The following is an 8,657-nucleotide window of genomic DNA, read 5'->3' as shown; positions in this document are numbered from 1 at the left end:
ATATTGAAAAAGGGAGTAGAGAAATTGACAGAAGACAGGGACAGACAGAGGTGGAGAAAGAAATATGATGGAGGCTGTGTAGATGAAAGACACGGAGGGGGAGGGAACCTCTAACTGCAGGAGGGAGAGGGGAATGGAGAGAGATTGGCTGTTGAGAAGAGAGGAGAGAGACTAAGGGGGTGGGGTGTAGCAGGCAGGGCACCTGTCTCTTCAAAGAGGTTGGGTTGGGATGAAACAACTCTTCGGGTAAGTTGGGGAGGCAGTCAACTTGTGGATTTTTGGGGTGACCTTGTGTGTTGTTTTTTTTTTAATACAAAGAACCTATTCCAATGCATGCCATCTTCTTCAAAGTAGCACTTTGGGCTGCTGCTACTGCAGTTGCCTGGTCATTCCTGGCATTCCTCTTTGGAGATCACCTTTAGAGCCTGCTGTACAGCTCTGAGCATCCTCACCAGAGGCAAATTTTTATTCTTTAGGGTGAATCTAATTTTTGAAAAGAGCCAAATTTTCTCCAAGGGTGCAGAATGAGGTAGCACCCAGTTGGGAAGCCATACTGGGAAGCAGTATTTCCAGTGAAGAACAAGGTGAATGTGGGAAGACCCAGTGGAGGGTATGTCCTCCAAAGTGGCTCTGAAAGGTCATTCTGAAGGAGATACTTGCAGGATGTGACAGAAGGAGACTTTCCTGATGGCTTCTTGAGGACCAGTTTCATTTTTCTGTCTGTTAAAACCAGGTAATAGTACTCCCAGGAACATTCCAGCCTGGCACTGAAGCCTGACATTGGCCTGAAATATTTGGTCAAGTGGTCCTGCCCTTGGGGAGCTTACAGTCTCTCTCCCTACCAACGTAATAGTCAACGTGGTGACACACACCACTGCACAGATCAACAAGTGTAAACGACCAGGGCAGGTTCAGAGTCAATTAGTTCATCAGGGAAGGCTGCCTGGAGGAGGAGAATTATATGTAGGCTGTGCAGGGAGAAACCCAACGAGGCATGGAATGGAGTAGGAAAAGAGGAAGAACACCTCTCTGATGGCTCTGGAGCAGGAGCAAACCATCACCCAGGCAGGGGATAGCTTTGCTGGCCTGAAATAAAAAGTTGGGGTGGGGAACCAGCATGAAGGGGAATCGAGAGGGGCACATTCTGAAGGTGGGGCTGGGTGATCTGAATTTGCTGTGAGAGGCATTGGGGCCCAATGGATGGTACACTGACGTGTCAGGCAGTGACACATTCACGCACAACTGTCTGGAGAAGTGTGTACCCAAGTTTGCATGTCTTCTGTGTGTTGGGGGGGGGCGTGATCCAGTTGGCTTTGTGCCCCAGGCTCTCGTCTTTCCATCTGCATGTGTGACTGGCAAGTTGCTGTGTCTGAGAGCGGTTGCTCATTTGTGTGTTTCCATGTAGTCTACGTGTGAATGGCATCTCGGTTTTTGTGTGTTTTATTTGGCTACATGCAGTGGATGTGCGCGGGATCGTGTGCGTGTGTGTGTGTGTGTGCGCGCGCGCGCGCGTGTCTATGGGAGATATGGGGCCGGCAGGGAGCACTGGCTGCCCAAGCATCACCGTCTGTCTCTCTCCCTCCACTGGCTCCATCTGCCCTCGCTGAGGTCGTGACAAGGAGGCAAACAGCAAAACAGCAAAATGCTACGCCCAGAGCGACCAGAAACATTGTAAGCCAAGCGAGACTCCCCCTGCGGAGGAGAAACCGGCTTGAACAGCCAGGACAGACCGACAGACACACAGTCCCCGCGCACAGGCCGCTCCGCGGTCGCGCTCCCGGTAGCAGGTGCACTCACACGCACACGTACTCAGTCACACGCAGGCCTGCCACGCACAGGACATACACACTCGCTCGTGACCTCCCTCTCCCCACCCCTTCTCCGAGCCCTGCCTTCCATCCCCTCCAAACGCCTGCCTGCCTGCCGGGGTTTGGGGCCACGGGGCTGGGGACGCTCGCTCGGACCTCGGAGCCAATCACCGAATGTTTAATTGCTCCTTTGGCTGTGTAAGGGTGTGTGTTTGTACGCACCCCCTCCTTCACTCCTTCGCCAGTCCCGCCACCTCCTACCCCCCTTCCGGCCCGCCGCAGTTTCCGAAATCTCACGGCGGCTGAGAATTCATTAGCGGGGGCCGGATGTAAACGCAGCGCGGTGGAACGTTTTAATTAGGCCTGAACAATAAACAAGCTAAACGAGGCGCGCAGGGCTCCCTGGCGGGCCCTCAGCCTCCTCCGCGCGGCGCGGACTCATTACAGCTGCAGCCAATTTCATGCCAGCGCCGAGCACGGGCTGGGCCAGGCAGGGGTGGGCAGGGAGTGCGGGCGCGTGGACGCGGAGCGGGGGCGGCCGGCTGGGCCGATGCCCGCCCCGCCGGGGTCGCGGCTCCCCCATTTCTCCATCATTTATCTGCCTTTCTCAGTGTCCTTGAGATGAAGGTTTCTTCCCCCACCAGACGGCCAGAGTGCGCTTCTGGCTTTTTTTTTCGCGTCTACTCTTCCTCGCTTCTCTCTCCGTCCTTCCCTCCCACTTTCCCTCACTGCGGCTGACTTCAGCTCCCCCTCTCCGCGCTCTGCCTCTAACCCTCGGGTCCTCTTTTTGTTCCAGTCTCCGTGTTTCCTCCACAGGGTCTCTCCCTCCCTCCCCCGATTCACACTTTCCCTTGAACTTTATCTTTCCTCCCCCTGCCGCCGCCATCGATCTCTTCTTCGCCTCGTAGACGACGTAGCCCGCTGCCTCCGCGCCGTTGTCCTTCAGCTCTGTCTACACGCGCCTTGGCCTCCTCCTCCGCATTCACCTTCCTCTCTCGCGCGCTCCGCCCGCGGCGGCCGCGGCCTCCCAGCCCCCGAGCGGGCCCTCTGTTTCTGCCCGGGGCTCTTTTCTCTGACCTGTCTACCCCTAGGTTTCAGGTGTGGTCCCTGGGCTTTGCTCCCACCCCATCCTGATTCGGGCTCTTCTGGTCTGAGCCAGAGTTTGAGTTTGGTCTGTTTTTTTTTCTCTGCTTTCCTTTTGTGGAGCTGCAGGCATGGATTGCTGGCTCCCAGTCTCTGCCAGGACGTCCCTGGTTGTGGGTGGCAGTTGTTAAGCAGTGGGTCTTGGGCTAAGTTTGAATCCCAGCCCTAGTTCCTCACCGTGTAGCCTCTTAACCTGGGCTTACTCACCTGTAAAATGTGGGAAATAATCTTAGGTGCGATTAGCACTGTGATTATAGATGTAACACACTTGGCACACAGAATGTAATCAGTAAATATTAGACCATTATTATTCCTCACCCTTCCTCAATTTGCTCCCCCCCCCCGTCTCCTTAGCGTGGAGTTAAAAAATGTTTCGAGGAGAGAAGAACCAAAGTAATAGACTTTATAGGCCCCAAACCAATTGAATATCAGGAATTTTAACAAATGCTCTAAGCTCTGAACCCTGAGTGTGGACAAGAAGGGAGGATGGGGATTGCATTGAACGGCAGAACATAGGAAACCACGTGGATTGGTGCACTGGACTGAGCAGATTCAAGTCCAGGGAGTATGGGGCATGCCCAGAGTCCAAGCTGTGTCAGTCCTGCAGCGGCTGCTCTCTGTAGATGCAGGCATGGGACTGGATCTGCTGGGAGGCTGCAGTGTGTCTAGGACTCCAGTTTCCCCAGTACTCCAACCACAGACAGGAACTAGACTCCTAGAGCCTCGGATCCACATCTTCCTCTCCCCTCCATGCGGGTCACACAAGCACACACACACACACACACACACACACACACATCCAAAGGTACCCTGGAATTCTAAAGGAAAGCAGTACCGCGCTGGACAGCAATTCCCTCCAGCTGCCTGGACTCTAACCCTTACAGGGCAAAGTGTGGGCTCAGAACTCTATCCCTGCTTAGGTTTCTTTCTCACTTCCCTCCTCTCTCCTAGGGAGCAGAATCAGTGAGTCACACACTCTTCCCAAGTAGAGTGAGGGGAGATCCAGAGGGAGGAGCGTGGGCCCTGCCTTGGGAGAGCTCCTAGGCTGAGGGTAAGATGAGGGTAATAGCCAAGACCTAGAGGCACTCTGGGCACTCCCCCATCAAATGCTTGTGAGTTGAGTTGGTCAAAAGCAACTGGGCCAACAACATGACTGTCAACAGTCATGCCAACATGACTCTGATGACAGGAGACTGGGAATGACTGAAGGAGGGAAGGTGGAGGAAGACGAGGAGGTTTAGAAGACTTCCTAGAAGACAAGGAAAATGGCACTCATTAAGTTAGCTGGGAGCAGGAAAATTGAGAGGAGAGGGACAGAGTTTGAGCTCTCAGTGAGTGCATTATCTTGGGGTAGGGAATGTGAACCCTGGAGGCAGATGAGGAAGAAACAGGTAGATTCGAATGTAGGCGCCACGCCTGTGTTCTCTTTGGGGAATGTGTGCTGGGGAGGCAGGGGGTTGGAGGAGGCAGGGTTTGGGAGGGCAGCATTGCTGGAGGGAGGGGCTTGGGCTTCGAGCTGAGATGTCCCAGAGGACCATCCCTCCAGGGATGGGATGTGGTGAGGTGGCCGTGGTGGTGGTGTTGTGGAGCAGCAATAAGTGTCCCACATTGTAGCTCCACAGTGACCCTGGGCTGGGTGGATGAGATCCTGGGAAGCCAGGCTGACTTCCCTGGCCTTGCTGTGGCCTCTTACAGCATGAGGATAAATGAGGCTGGATTTCATGGGCTAGTGAGACGCGTCTGGGTGGAGACAGCTGCTCAGACTGTGAAATGTGGGGAAGAGGTCTCCTGGGGTCAGTAGACAGAAAGAGGGAGAGGCAGATGGGAATGGGGAGGGGTAATGGGAAGACCGAAGGCTTTGAGACCTTTATCCTGGCTACTCACCCCTTTCATGGATTGAGTTATGCATATTAAAGCTAAAAATCTTCAATCCATTACCTGGTTTAGCCTTCCATCTTCAGAGGTTAAGATATTACTTCCCCATTTCGCAGATGAGGCCTAGACAAGTTGACTAACTAACAGGGGTCTCCTGAGCAGAAGATGCTGAAAAAGGCACAAGGAGGCAGGTCTTTTGCCCTCTGGGGATTAATCTCTTCTTTACAGAACTAGACCCCAAGCCTGGCTGCTTCCCAAGAAACAGAACCTGCAGGAGTTGGCACCAGACACACAACTTGATTCCTTGTTCTGCCACTTACCAGCTCTGTGAACCAAAGCAAGTTACTCAACTTCTCTGTGCCTTAATTTCATTATCTATAAAATAGCGATACCAGTACCTGCTTCTGTGGCTTTTGATTGAGGATAAAATGAGATTTATGCAAAAGAACTGTGTACTGTTGTGAAGTTTTATAAATCTAAAGGTATTAGGCTTTTTTTTTGCGGTACGCGGGCCTCTCACTGTTGTGGCCTCTCCCGTTGCAGAGCACAGGCTCCGGAGGCGCAGGCTCAGCGGCCATGGCTCACGGGCCCAGCCGCTCCGCGGCATCTATTCCTGGACCGGGGCACAAACCCGAGTCCCCTGCGTCGGCAGGCGGACTCTCAACCACTGCGCCACCAGGGAAGCCCTAAAGGTATTAGGCATTTTAAATCATCCTCATCCTCACTTTTGCTATCTTCCCAGCTTATTCTCTCCATACCTGCTGGACAGTTCAGCCTCTTGCCTCCCAAGTCCTTTGTACCTTCTAGCCTCTAATCCTGGCATTTACTCCTCTGATATTGCTTTATACTCTCAATCTTTATTTCTACTCTCCTTTCCATAGGCCTCTCAGTACTTGAAGGATCTGGCTACACTCTATTAACTTACATGCATTTTTTTTTTTTCTGCCTGGATCTCCTGTCTTGTGTGTCTCTCTTCTCACATTCCAGAGATCAGGGCCCTGTCTTCTCCTCTCTTTGGACCCTTTCCCTTCCCCAGGACTGGGTTCACAGGGTGAGTTCAAAGGAAGGACACTGAGAGGTACAGAGAGGTTGAGATAAAACGGAAGAGGGAGGGCTTGGGGGACAGGACAGCAGGCTAGGCACCTGCACGTGGGGCTCTTACCTATGGGCTGTGTAGTCCTTCGGCAGCATGTTTGCCATGACCCTGGAGGGAAACAATCATCTCCCTCCTGGAGCTTAGGGTTAGGGGGAAATTACTTTCCTCATGTTTAGAGAGACTGTATTTTGCCCCATGATGTGGGACACATCATCTGGAGGTCAATCCCACATGAAAAGAAATGGCAGTCAAGAGTGTGTTTTCCTTTTCCTCTTTGGGGTATGTACTTGTGTGTGTGTGTGTGTGTGTGTGTGTGTGTGTGTGTGTGTTCCTCTGTGTGTGCATGTGCTTCTCTTCTTATTCTAGCATTTACCAACCCTAACTCTAAAATACTTTTCAAAGTGTACTTTAAATTTCTTTTGCTGAAATGAAGCCCATCTCTTTAGTGGAGATATTTTCTAAAGTTCAGTGTCTTTCGTAAAACATGTGTGTATGTGGGGGAGGAAGAGGGTAAAGGGTAGAACTTGGAGAAGAAATGTAATTACCCAGCTCCTGGCTTTAATTACACATAAGCCCTGGACATTCTGAACTTTATTAAACTACTAAGTGTCCATGGGAGTGGGATGGACCTGGTGGGTTCTGTTCCCTTGTCTTCTCTGCAGGGTGTCTCTGGAGGGTTTCCTCTCCACCCTCCCTCCCCATCCCAGCCTTTGGCTACACCCCGTTTCACCCAGCTACAGGTGGCACTATAAATCAGCTCTCCCAGAAATGAGGCTATCACCTGTCCAGTCCAGGTGTCTCACTGACTCTCTTTATCTTTCCAAGATCTTCTGGTTCCTTCTCTCCAAACCCACACGCTCTCCCCAACACTCCTTTTTTGGATAGCCCGTCTGTCTGTTTTGGAGGGAGGGGCTCTTTCTGCAGGGAGCCCCCTCCCTTCCTAAGTGGCTTACTAATTACAAACAGAGAAAGCCTGGTTTGTGAGGTTAGTCTGTCCCCAGCTCCCTGGCTTGGTGGAGGGAGCCAGGAGCTGGGGGATTTAAAGTGCAATTTCCTGTACCTTTTTCATTTCCTGCTGGGGGTTGTGGAGAGCAATAAGCAAGGTGGGTGGCAAGGACCAGACGGATTCTGCAGGTGGGGGATGGGCTGGGGGAAGGTCCTTCCGTACACTCTTCTGCCATCTCCCCTTTTCCAGGTCTCAAGGTGAATTCTTTGGGGATGGGGAACTTGATAAATCAGTGCCTGGTACTCCTTCCAATCCCCCTCTTACCTCCCTAAGGTAAAGAAACTGAGTAGAGAGGAGTGGGAGATGATCCAGGTGCTGCAATTATTAGCATAATAGGATACTATATATAGGACAGGAAGGAATCTTAGAAAATCTTACAAATCAGTTGGATCCCCTCAGGTAACAGATGGGGAAAATGAAGTCTTTGGAGAGGAGATGTTATCTGCCCAAGGTCACATATTTAGTGGTGGGCTGGTGTGGCTGGGATTTACCTGACCCTCTGGGCTTGGAGTTCAGTGCTCTTTCCTCAGTCAGCGTGGGCTGTGGGTCGTGACTAGTCTGTGTGCGTGCCTGTGTGTGTGTGCGCTTGGGGGATGCGATGGGATAAGGAGTAGGGGGTTACAGGGAGGTGTCTGGATAGCTAGGGATCCAGGTCCTGAAATATTCACCCTTTGATAGGTCTTGCAGAAGAGCATAGGAAAGTCCAACCTTGGGGAAGGTTTCTGGGAGTTGGTCCAGGAAACAGACTTGTGAATAAAAAGGAGAGAAGGGGGCACGTGACCCTTGGAAATGATTAGCCCCACAGCTCTTCTTACCCTCTCCGCAGTCAGAGGTGGATGGGTGGGGGAGGGGGCACGGCACAGGACAAAGGAGCCAATTATTGAGTGAGTGGATTAATTGATTAATTGTCCAGAAGCTTCCAGTGATCCCCCAACAATGACATCCCCTCCTCCCGACCCCAGTCAGGCGTGGCCTCGGTTGGCCCGGATTATTAATTAGGGCTTGAAGTCATTTAACGATGATTTCATTATCGATGTGCTGTCTGTCTCAGGCTCAGCCTGGTTGCCAGGGCGACTCTGATCGATTGCCTTCCGGTCTCCTCCAAGTCCGCCTGCTCCTGCCTCTCCGGAGCCTGGCTGTTGGTGAGCACTCCCTAGCGATCCCCTCTAGTATTACAGAGCTCCCCAGTCGCAGCTTTGCTTGATCCAGCCAAGAAACAGATCTAGAGCTGCCTCGCAGCGTCCATCAGCTGGCCTGGAACCTGGGCTGCCCAACCTTGGTCCCTATATCAGAAGTACTGACCTACCTAGCTGTTGACAGGAACCCTGGGTATTGGGTCTTCCTTTTCCCTGCTTCGTGATGTACCTCCTTTCCCGTCCTCTGGTGGCCATCCACCCATACCCCTTTGAGATGGCTGTAGGAAGAGGTAGGTGACCTCAGTTATTGTCCTGCAGCCTCCGAATTTACCTCTGGGAGGCCCAAACCCACTGCGTTAAGATTCTTCCTGCTGCTAAAGAGACTCTTTGGGCTCTAGCTATAATCAGACATCAGGCCTCTGGGACCTTCAAATGCAGCTGATGGAGAAAGAGGTGGGGAGAACAAGTCCCCTTCAGACTGCGTGAGTTGTTGCCCTGAGAGGAGCTGGGGGAGCTAGTCTTTGCAGAGCTCAGCTCAAGAAAGCCTGGGGAAACAAGGCGGGGTCCAGCTTGCCATGCTAAGTCTTAGGTCT

The sequence above is a fragment of the Lagenorhynchus albirostris genome, chromosome 11 (assembly GCF_949774975.1).
Source record: "Lagenorhynchus albirostris chromosome 11, mLagAlb1.1, whole genome shotgun sequence".
NCBI classification, from domain to species: Eukaryota; Metazoa; Chordata; class Mammalia; order Artiodactyla; family Delphinidae; genus Lagenorhynchus; species Lagenorhynchus albirostris.
This window is presented reverse-complemented; position numbering follows the sequence as displayed.